Source organism: Triticum dicoccoides, chromosome 6B (genome assembly GCF_002162155.2).
Source record: "Triticum dicoccoides isolate Atlit2015 ecotype Zavitan chromosome 6B, WEW_v2.0, whole genome shotgun sequence".
Lineage (NCBI taxonomy): Eukaryota > Viridiplantae > Streptophyta > Magnoliopsida > Poales > Poaceae > Triticum > Triticum dicoccoides.
In genome coordinates this window covers 544,711,000-544,723,287 of record NC_041391.1, presented here as the reverse complement: position 1 = coordinate 544,723,287, position 12,288 = coordinate 544,711,000, and positions in this window count along the sequence as shown.

Here is a 12,288-nt window from a genome sequence, read left to right as displayed (position 1 = left end):
AATTCTTCTGAAAAAACATCCGGAAAGTCACGGACTACCGGAACGTCTTCGAGGTCTGGCAAAGGACTGGCATTAAGAGAATATAGATGTCTCTTAGCTACTCGGGTCAAGACATTGACTATCTCGCCCGATGGATGGGTAAGTTGAACAGTCCTAGAGAAGCAATCAATCTTGGTAACATCCAGTCCATACCCAAGATGATATTAATATCCGAAGATTTGAGAGCTATAAAGGATGAAAGGAAATCAAGTCTGTCAACCTGAATTTCATTCCCATGGCTTACTCTAGAGGTTTGCCATTTGGATCCCGGGGTTTGAATTACCATGGAGGTGGGCATATCACAAAATGCGGTGGTATGCAAACGAGCATAGCCTTCGGATATAAATGAATGAGATGCTCCACTATCAAAAATAACAGATGCCGGATGACAATTAACAAGGAGCATACCGAGAATGACGTTAGGATCATCCTGAGCCTCTTCAGCTACATGGCCATGTGCAGCGGTGGCCGGCTTGGTGTAGTACACCTTCCCTGTTGGCTTGCCACGGCCAACAGCCTTTCCAGACTGGTTGGGGTTGGGGTTGGTCCGGGGACACTCACACATGTAGTGGCCCGGTTCTCCACACTTGAAACATCACAGTGCTGGTGCGTGGAGGAGCATTGTTGCTTGATCCACCATAAGACTTGGCTGGTGCATACTGCTGAGTTGGGCAAGGCGCCTGAAAGGATGGCCTCGGTGTGACCCTGGGTGGCAGGGCGGTGTTAGGCACCCACACCCGGCACTTCTGTGAGCCAGAACCGGATGAGGAACCAGTGTCACAGCCGTGCTTGCGTGTTGCTTCGAAATCAGTCTGACCTGTCTCAGCACTGATAGCCTTGTTCACAAGCTTCTGGAAGGAAGTGCACTCGTGCAGACGGAGATCACGGCGAAGCTCGGGGCTAAGTCCCTTGCGGAACCTTGCCTGCTTCTTGGCATCGGTGGAAACTTCCTCAGTTGCATAACGTGCTAGGTTTCCGAACTCCCTGCTGTATGCATCCACAGTGAGTCTACCTTGGGTGAAACTGCAGAACTCCTCACGCTTGTGATCCATAAGACCTTCCAGAATGTGATGTTCATGGAAAGCCTCACTGAACTCTGCCCAAGTAGTGACCTGGCCAGCTGGGCGCATGGCCTCATAGTTCTCCCACCAGAGATGGTGGGGCCTTCAAGATGATAGGTAGCAAAAGTGACCTTGTCAGCTTCGGCTACGAGTGCAGAACGTAGCTTGTGGGTAATACTGCGAAGCCAATCATCAGCGTCGAGGGGCTCGATAGAGTGATGGAAGGTGGGTGGGTGTAACTTGATGAAGTCGCTCAGAGACACCAAGTTGTTCCTCTGGTGCAGTGTTGTGTTCTATTTTATGCCTTCCAGCAAACGGTTAGTCTCCCGCTTGTTCCTCTCGGCCTCTAGCATGACCTCAGCCAGAGAAGGAGGATGAGGTAGGTTCGCATCCCTAGCCCCACTGCCTTCAGCCTGCTCCAGGGCAGCAGGGTTGTTGCGGGTGTTGACCATCCTAGGAAAACAAGACAATGGTTTAGACAAGGATGACAAAATCCTGACAAAGAAGTGCAGAATGTAAGGGATAACTCGGAATGCAAGATGATCATCCGTATGACATGGTAAATGTAGAAACTGCTACATTTATTCCATCATCATACACACCACACAAGGTTTAGTACAAGACCAAACTGAGTACAACTGCAGTGAAAGGAAGATTACATCTCATCGAAGGCATCCCAAGCTCCTATACATTATTTTTCCACACCTCCGGAATTTGGTACACACTAAGTTATATCCCACGAGTCACGCAGTACTGTGGATGATATAACTATTACAATACTAGTGGTGCTACCATCAGCTCAAACATCTCCGTAGTAATCTTCATAGAGATTACTCCCATGTCCTGGAAGTTGGACGTGATCATCTGGAAACAGACGATCCTGTGGAGCTTGCGGTCCATAAGGACTCGGATGTGGCCTTGGTCCAACAAACGGCGACAGACGAGGTCCACAGGGAGGAGTGATGCCTCCTACATCACGCCAATCCATACGATCCGGCAGACCAGACCACACGGGGTACAGATCCCGCATATCCATATACCCAGCCCGCACAGCAGGTGCAAACCGTGTCAGAGTGTGCCAGTGATCAGATCGAGTGTTGAAAAGCTCCAATCGCAAGGCACGATTCTCGCGGTCCTTATCCTCAAGCAACTTTGTGGTAGTGCGGAGTAGCGAATCCTCATGAGCAGAGTCGGTGTAAATAGCCGAGTAGTAACCTTCTGCCCCAGGGAGTGATGCTGGCATATAGCAGAACTCAGTGTTCCAAAGCAAGGCAAGCCTAGCCCGCATAATAGTCATCATCGAGTAAGCAGCGTCCTGCACGAACATCTAGATGGTAACCCCAAGTCCATATGAGCAATGGAGGGGTTCAGTGGCTCCAGGATAGGAAGGGTATATCCTGGCTGTGCAAAGGTATTGGCTCTGATTGAAATCTCGATACTGCTCCTCAAAGGTATACTCAGGATACCATCGATAGCCAGCTTCGATCATCACGCGGACCAGCATGGCAGTGTGACCAGGTACATCGAGGCACCGAGTCAAACGAACCACTTGATTTTGGGTGTGGGAGGCCATCTGAAACACGATGTAATGCAAAGACATTAGAATTTCTAGGAGAAATCGGACAACACAACGGCTGTAAATAGAAAAAGATTTGAGACATTCACAATAGTTTGCAAAACCACTCAACAACATCATATCAGGGTTCTGGTTCAACTTATCAACATAATGAGGTGGTATAACTTAACTAGGCTTGTATCCATCAATCCTATAAGGTACTACTGATTAGTAACACGTGAACCTGATAGAGAGAAGAGATCCTAATCCTTAACCCCCGATGGAAAGAATAGAATGACTCAGATCAGAATGCCATGAGGTAAAGGAGTAAAAAGAGCCTTACGTTCCATCCCACAATCAATTCCCCTACATATAACTAAAGCATTTCTAGACTCAACATCGACCAGTTTGGCTTGAAGAACCTACAGGCAGTCCGGCTCTGATACCAACGCTGTCAGGACCCCGACTCAATGCCACACTGATCTAGCATGTAACACCTCATATCACTTTGCGGCCTCACGCACATCACTCCCACGGGTGTCGCCTTACCTTCCCGGGACCGTTTGCGCCTTTTGGCACACGTATATGATAGTGTTGCTAGCATCCATATGACAAGGAGCCCGGGCTGACATGACTAGTCGTGAACCCAAAGTGGCACTAACTTACAGGGACAGGCATACGTGACCCAGCAACAAACGTGTCGGTCATCAACAAGTGAATCCGGGCTGTAGCAACTGGGCTAGCAGGGCTCGGGTAAACCAGGCTGTAGCAGGCTAACATGACTCCGGTAGTCATCGGGTGACATTTCCCCGTAGGGACAGACACAGGAACGAAGAAGGACACATGTCGGCCAGCCTAAGTGTTCCGGAGTAGTAGCAAGCTACCAGGGCTTAGTGGAAGCACTATGAGACATTTCGCGGTAAGAGAGGCTATCAAGGATAAACAACTAGATAGTCAGATCCCACACATACCAAGCATTTCAATCATACACACAATATGCTCGATATGTGCAAATACAACATGGCATCACAACATGACTCTACAACTCAAGTACTTTATTTAAAGGCTCCGAGAGCCATACATATCATACGCGCAAGTACGGGTCACAAGACCCAGCATTCAAGTCATACAAACATACAAGCCAACAACGGAAGTAACATGTTTGAGTACAGACATCTAGAAAATAAAAGAGGCTTGAGGAAGCCCTGGCTATCCTACACGGTCCATCGCGATCTCAGGATCACCACCTGGGCTTCAGCCTACTCATCGACATCGACATCTATGAAGAACCCATCAGAAGGGGTTGCATCGTCTTCTGTAAAACGTAAATTGAGCAAACATGAGTACAAAGGTACTCAGCAAGACTTACATCAGATCCTACATACATGCACATTATCAAGAAGGGATGGTGGGGTTATTGCAGCAAGCCAGCTTTGACTCTTGGCTAAGCTATCTTACGAGACACCAACTTGTAATTGTTTTGCGCACTCGAGTCCACTAACACCACTTCAATACACTACCGGGGATCCACCTCCGTCATCCTACGGAAGAGCCATCCTCGGCAATCACGCTTATCTTGAGGCTTTTAGTAGTATCCATTTACTTGTCTATGAACTGTATAGGCAACCAAGTAGTCCTTTACTGCGGACGCGGCTATTCGAATAGATGATGTTAACCCTGCAAGGGTGTACTTATTCATACACGCTTTCACCACTTACCGTTGTTTACACGACATGTACTCGGCAACCTTCAAGCGGAAGCCCAACGTGGGTGTCGGCCACAGCCTACCTAAACACCTAAGTCTCTAGTCCAGGTTTATCGCCTATTCAGGTTCCATCCGAGGGAGTCCGGTCGAGGTTTCCACATACAGCCCCAAACGATGTGTGCAGGGTTCTCGAGATACCAAACGGACATCCGGTACACCGTGCCACGTACCTACCGCATCACAGCCCACCCCGAGGGTCAGCGTTGCCCACAACCTCCAGTATACTACAAAAACAAGAAACTACTTGCAACTCCTGGACAGAGGGCTAGGGTGGTTAAGAAGCCGAGAGGGTCCATTGGTTTCGGGCCCAATGCATGGTAGTAGCTGATTCTTAAATCACACATACAGATCTCAGTGCTTAAGGATGCTTCCAATGAAACAACCCACCATGTACTCCTACATGGCCTCTCATCGATACCTTTACCAAATCATGTTCAACACATTACTCTCTTTTCTGACATGATCATTTCACTCTAGCCCATCACCCAGATGAACCAGATTTGACACGACTCTAAGCATACCAAGCATAGCAAGGTAGGAAACACATACACATGGCTCATTCAACTCCTACACATGCTAGTGGGTTTCATCTAGATACTGTGGCAATGACAGGTCATGCAGAGGAAATGGGTTCAACTACTGTAGCACACAGCAGTTTGAAACACATTGCCTTAATGCAGTAAAAGAGAGCAGAAGCGAGAACGTGGGGTATTATCGATATGATGAATTGGTTGGTTGCTTGCTTTGTGGGTCCGTAGACTGGTATTGCTCCTCGTTTGGATACTCGCGATACTCTTCGGGGGCAGAACCTGCCGCAGGGAGCACCGAAACAATCAACACCAAACAATGTGCAACAATATGATGCATGCATGAGACATGGAAAATGAGTGTATTGGGCTATTGCAACTATGACCAGATGAGTTTGAACCATTTTGAACCAAAGATCCAAATTACAAACCCATATGTGATCTTAAATAGTGCTTTATCATGTTTTGCACTAAACAGCAAGTTATCTTGTTCAAACATGCATGAAACCCATACAGATGGATAGATTGGATTTTTCTGATCATTTTTCATATATAACACTTTGCATTTGGAGCTACAGATTGATTTCTATGAATTTTTGAAGTTTGTAATAATTTCTGGAATTTTCTGAATAAATTTAAATCTAGAAAATTCTTTACTGCGTCATCATTGCGTCATTGTGACGTCACCATTCAACAGGCCCGGTCCAGGTCAAACTGACCAGTGGGTCCCGCGTGTCAGTGGTTAATTAAACTAACTAAATTTAGTTAGCCCTAAGCTAGCTTAATTAGCAGGGCTGGGCCCCACCAGCCATAGACCCAGGGGAGGTCAAACCCCTGGTCAAACCGGGGCTAACCACTGGCGTTTAGCTACCAGCGAGGCCAGACGCGGCGGGGCAGTATGGGTTGTGCACTCCGGCGACCAAATCGACGGCGGAGTGCTCCTAGGCGTAGCTGGGAGCAAGGCGCGTTGATTGGTGGTGGTGGAGCTCGGGGTCGCAGAAAACAACGTCGGCGACGAGCTTGGCGGCTGCCAGAGCTCAGGCGAGCTCGTGCTCGTCGCTAGGAGGCACGGCGAGGTGCGTGGAGTGGTGCTGCGGGCTCCTGGGGATGCGGTGAGTGCGGTAGCGTGCTCGGTTTCGAGCCAGCGTGGCTGTGGCCACGACGGCAACGTGCAGAGGCGGCGGCAGGTGAGGTTGAGCTCGGTGCGGTCACTATGGTGCGCGGCAGGGCGAACGGAGAGGAGGAGAAGGGGCAAGAGCTCACGGCTGTTCCAGGGGAATGAAAGGCGAGCTCGGAGGAGGTCGGACTGCGACGAGGCGGCAAGGAGGATCTCCGGCGGTCGGCGGTGAGACGGTGTCGAGGAGGCATCTCCGAGGCATGCGAGCGCTCGGGGCTCGGCTGGCTCGGTGAAGCAGACAACGGCAGAGCTTCTGGACATGGCGGGGCGATGAGTGGACGGCGGTGGCTGCGAGCTTCACGATGGCGCGAGCACGGCTGCGTCGGCCATGGTGAAGAGAGGGCGAGAGAGAGGGCAGGGGGGAAAGTGAGGTGTCGGAGGAGTCGGGGCGACACCGAGGAGGCGTTTCGAGGCGTCGTCGCGCTATCCAGGCGACGCAGACGAGCAGGGAGCTGCGTGGCGAGCTCGGCGCACATGCACCGCCCCCTCCTCTCCCTACTGGCAGAGGTGGGTGGTGACTGGCACGGGCCAGGTGGGCCGGCCCAGTGTAGGTAAGTGGCCTCTGGCCTTTCTCTCTCTCTCTCTCTCTCTCTCTCTCTCTTATTTAGTTTCTGTTTTTATTTATTTCTGTAAGTTTGTTGCATTTACTAAAAATACTTAGGGAACTTCAAAAATCACCAAACTGCACATGGCCAGTGTTTGGAATATATCCAACATGGAACATTTTAGTTTGGGATTATTTGAGCATTTGAAATATTTTATATTATTTAAATGCCCAAACTCAAATAACTAATGATTTAATCCAGTGACCCTAGGATGACCTAGAAATTTGTGCATCATTTTTGGCAGTGGTTTAAGACCAAGGCAGAGATGATTAACATTTTAGAAGGGCATTTCAGGTTCATTGAAAACATTTTTAGTAAACCCTAGTTGGTTTCAGGGGGTGCTGGGGGTTTTGTCATCCCCATTTCAAGTTTCTGATGAAAGATAAATATGATGCAAGCACTCTAATGCATGAACTAGCTAGGGTGTGACAGCCTCATATTCTTCGCAATCAATGTCACGAGGGGGTGTCAGCCAACTCTGCCAACTCATCCAGCCAAGCACGGTACCGGCCCCAGAATTCCTCAACTCCATCATCCAGAGATGGAGGGTCGTCGACCTCCGACTCAAACCCGAAGAGTCATGGCTCAGGCACAGTCCCTGGGGCGATGGGGGTAGGTGGCACGTGCTCTGGCACGTCGGGTCCAGACGTAGGCTATAGGGTGATGGGGGCAGGCTCTAGCACGACGGTGCTGGATGATGACGGCTCTGACACAAGGTAGGTGGGCGCTGGGACGATTGCCATTACTAGCAGTGGTAGCACATGTGCATGTTGGTCAACCTCGCCAGTTTGTTGGGGTATATATGGTACCTCTCGCCAGGAATGGGTGTCTTGATAGCCGAACAAGCACCTTGGGAATGGCTCTAGTCGGCAGCGGGTGCGAGCAAGCCATCGTCCTGGACATGGTCGTCATGCACATCCAAAAACAATAAAGTAGGGGTTTAAACATCACAATGTTTGCCAAGGACGAAATGTGGGTGATGTGGTTTACACGATAACTAAGAAACAATCATCTCAAATTTATCATCAAAGCTCACACAGGTGGTTCATAAAAAAATGTGTGTGCACGATTGTCTCGTCGTGTTCTTGCACGTCATGTTGGTATGTTTCTACCAGTGGATTCAATACACGCCTTCCCACCACACACGCGTCTCCGACGGCCTCACTTCAACCCCAAGAGGTGTCCGTAAAGCGTCGGCAAGCCCGTTCCTGCGCAGCTTGCTTCAATACCCCAAAACTCCAATCCTCTTTGTCCAACTATATAAAGCCCCCCAATATCCCTGTGACTCACACATCACACATACCCAAGGTCGCCACCGCGCCACATATGTCTCGCCCCTTAGCTCGTCTTCTCCCTCGACTACGGATAGCCCAAATGCACCTTCGCCCAATGTCCCCTTCGACAGAGGCCATGTCCTTCTTGAAAGAGGCATCGCGGGAGCGACATAGTCCCTAACAGCGTCGACCGCATGGTCCAAAGGCAGGAGGAGCATTCGGTGGCTGGAGCCCAGCATGCCGGCATTGGAGGCCAGTCAACCGCTACAACAGGTCTTTGAAATTCAGCAGCCCTCTACGACGGTGGATCCCGCGCATACAATACTTCATAGCCCGACGTGAAGCGAACGGCCATGCCCCCACGCGTACCCAGTCGGGCAAACGAAATATGCCGTCTTCGCCGCGAGCGGAACAACCAGGTACATGGCAAACAATAAGACAATCGGGGCCCGCGTGTGTAACACGCGAGAGTAACCATACTTATCACAGTTTTCCTATTGTTATTATTATTGCATCATCATCATTCCATCGGCAACACCTTGTTCACAAGCCTCAAACAGATGAGCGCACACAGGGCGAGCGCAAATGGGCCGGCCCATTAAGAAGTTATTGTAGCGACCGACTATTGTAGCAGCCCGTTTCACTATACTGAAGCAATTTTGATTAGGCTTTTTATTTTCGAAACTATCAACAAATTTCAAAAAAGTGAATATTTTTTCAAAAACCTAGACCAAAATTTGAAATTTCAAACATTTCTTTACAACTACGAGCAACATTTCTAATTTGTGAACATTTAGAAAATTGTGACAATGTTCGAATCTTAACCAATTTTTTTAAAACGTGGGACAAAATAAAATACAGAACATTTTAATTCTTTTACACATTTATTAAAATTTGTCTAAATTTTCTGGAAAATAGAATTTTTTTAGTTCCATTTTTGAAATAGTGAATAATTTTAAAAATTATGGACATTTTTAAAATTATATGAAAAAAATAGTAACAAAAAAAGAAGAAGAGAAAACCAAAATAAACCACTAAAAATGGACAAAACAGTGAAAAAAATCGAAAGCTAGCAGAGGAAAAAAACAAAACAAAAACTAATACCACCAATAGAAAGCAAACAACAATGAAAATATCACATGAAACCCGTAAGTCAGCAGGTCAACTAGCTTCTCTTCTGGCGTAGCCTCTAAGATTTATCAGCCATAGGAATAAATAAAATGTACCTATTTAAGCAGCATCCCCTTTCAATCAAAAATAACCACTGCTGGGGTAGCCGTGAAGATTTATCAGCCGTGGGTAATAAATAAAATCTATCTATTTAAGCAGCATCCCCTATTCAATCAAAAATAACCGCTGCTGGCGTAGCCTCGAAAATTTATCAGTCATGGGCAATAAATAAAATCTACCTAATTAAACAGCATCTTGTTTCAATAAAAAAACATAGTCGTCAAATCCTTCACCTACCTATTTAAGCAGTCATCCCTTTGTGCTTAATTTTCGCATCAACCAACCAACCTCCTCCATCTCTCACCTTCACACAGGCCCTACGCAATTTGAGCCCCCAGATCTGAGATATGGCTCCCGAGCGTCCCCTCCTCCAACCACCCGCAGCAGCCCGTGCGAGCCCGAGGCAGGCCCTCCCCGCGGCCTGTATCGCCTCCAACCGCCAGGATCCTCCTCTCGAGATCCCTTGGCTCCCCAGCGGCAGCGCCCGCCCCGTCGAGCACGGTGAAGACCTCCTCCGCAACCCTACCACTTCTTCCTCCTTGTCTCTCTCTCACCGCAACCTCCTCTGTCCCTTCCCGCAGGAGATCAACCGCATCCATCCTCAAAGGAGAGGCCATGACGCCGTGCCGTCAACAACCGGCTTTGCAACTTTTATTATATGTATATATAATTTTTATTATATATATAATTGCAAATTTACTGGTTGGGCATATTTTTATTTATAGCATGGCAACTTTTAAATTTTAGATCCTGGCAATTTTGTAAATTTATATGTCTCTGCCTTGTACTGTATATTATTTTGGTGAATGGCATTTAAAGGAACAATAGTTAAACATGCTTTTGGCCCAATTGGGGCTCGCTTGGTAACCCACTGGAGCGGAAGCCCCAAGAGGTCGAATCTGTCCTCCTCTAGCCAAAGAATCATTCGACAGAGGGGAACCTATCAGTTGACGTTCCCCAGCATATTTTGGATGTACTAATTGAGTGCAAAACCAATGATACCAGAGTTTGGTTACTGCAGATGAAGGATGCAATGAAGGAGGATGAGTTCATCACAATCCTTATAAAATTGTGGCCAATCTGGTGGGTTCGACATCCTACTATTCACAAGGAGCATTTCCAAACTCCTCATACTATGGCCAGCTTCATACATACTCCCTCCGTCCTTAAAAGAGTGTACTTCCAACTTTATTGAAAAGTCAAACTTTTTTATGTTTAACCGTATTTATATACTAATACATCAATATTTATGCCATCAAATTAGTAGCACTATATTGATGATAAAATATATTTTTATCATATACGAACATTGGTATATTTTTGCACAAATTCGGTCAAACTTTGAGATAGTTTTTACTCTCGAGCAAAAGTTGGAAGTACACTCTTTCAAGGACGGAGGGAGTAGCTACTTGAGCGATCTTTCAATGATCCCCAGTAAGAAGATCTGCAACTACGTGGCTAGCCGATCGGGAACAAGGTGGTCACCTCCCGCGGAAGGATGCCACAAGATCCATGTCGATGCTGCTATTTTCACAAATGAGCAGGTAGGCTCATGTGCAACTATTTGCAGAGAATATCATGGCAAATATGTAGGGGCATCAGCACTAGTTGAGCAGGAAATGGTCGAGCCGCTAGCTCTAGACTTGCATATTTAGAAAGTTTAGGTTGCCACAGATTGCAGGGCGACGATGAATCCGATTGTCATCGACGACATTAAAAATTTGATGGTAGATTTGAAATAGCTCTTGTAAAGTTTGAACCTAGAGAAGCTAATAGAGAAGCTCATAGTTTAGCCAAAGCTAGTTTATCTTTTGATGTGGGGCCCGACCTGTGGCTTCTACAGCCCCCCAGATATCGCTTGTATCCCAACTTAGGTCCTTGTTGAATAAATAAAGTGGTGATACACCTAAAAAAGCTTATGTTCCCCAGCTTTGCGTCCAAAGAAAATGGAGGACGTAATCATGATTTATTTTGAAATAAAATAACCATCGATCTAATTAAAACTAAGATTAGAAGCTTGAACCGATCACATGAACATCCGTAGAAGACTAACCAAATATAATACAAACATGAGCTCTAGATATGGTAGTCAAGGGATGAGGGTGCCATACAGGCCCCGCTCGAGATCTTAGCAATTGAGAGCTTCTTTCTGTGCTCATGGGAGAAGAAAACTGGTGGAGCCACGCAGGGAGCACCGCGGGGGGCCATGAGTCCCGCCAAAATGAGGTACAGCCATTGTTAAGGAAATCGTTAACTGGTAGCTGCTCGGTTGGCTGGCGAGTAGGGGATTAATGGGCTAATCGGCAAGTTAATCGGCCATTTAATCAATTAATCGGATGATTTATCGGTTTATCGACTACTCGGTGACCCTATGAGTAGGGATTAATTGGCAAGTTAACTAGTTAATCGGATGAATTCTTGAAGAGGGGGTACAACACCTGTCGTTGATTATCACCGCATGATCATGTGGTAGAGTGGGAAAAGGTAGTAGAGAGAGCTCAAGTGAAGGTCAAGCTAGAGGGAGGCTTCTCCCGAGAGCAGGCGGTCACCAATTTTCAACCAAATTCACGAGGACCTAAGCGACCACTCAGGCGCAACCTCGTGGACCTCGTGTTGTCGAAGATTTTATCCATCCAACCAGACACCACAAAGAGGGAAACCCCAACTACGTGTTCGCTGATACGTCTCCAACGTATCTACTTTTCCAAACACTTTTGCCCTTGTTTTGGACTCTAACTTGCATGATTTGAATGAAACTAACCCGGAGTGACGCTGTTTTCAGCAGAACTGCCATGATGTTGTTTTATGTGTAGAAAAGAAAAGTTCTCGGAATGTCCCGGAAATCCACGGAGGCATTTTTTGGAATTAATAAGAATTTTTGGCAAAAGAACTAGTGCCAGGGGGCCCACGGCCTGTCCACGAGACAGGGGGCGCCCCCCTAGGGCGCGGCCCCCTATCTCGTGGGCCCCCTGACCTCCTCCGACCTCAACTCCAACTCCATATATTCCATATCGGGGAGAAAAAAAATCAAGGAGAAAGTTTCATCGCGTTTCAC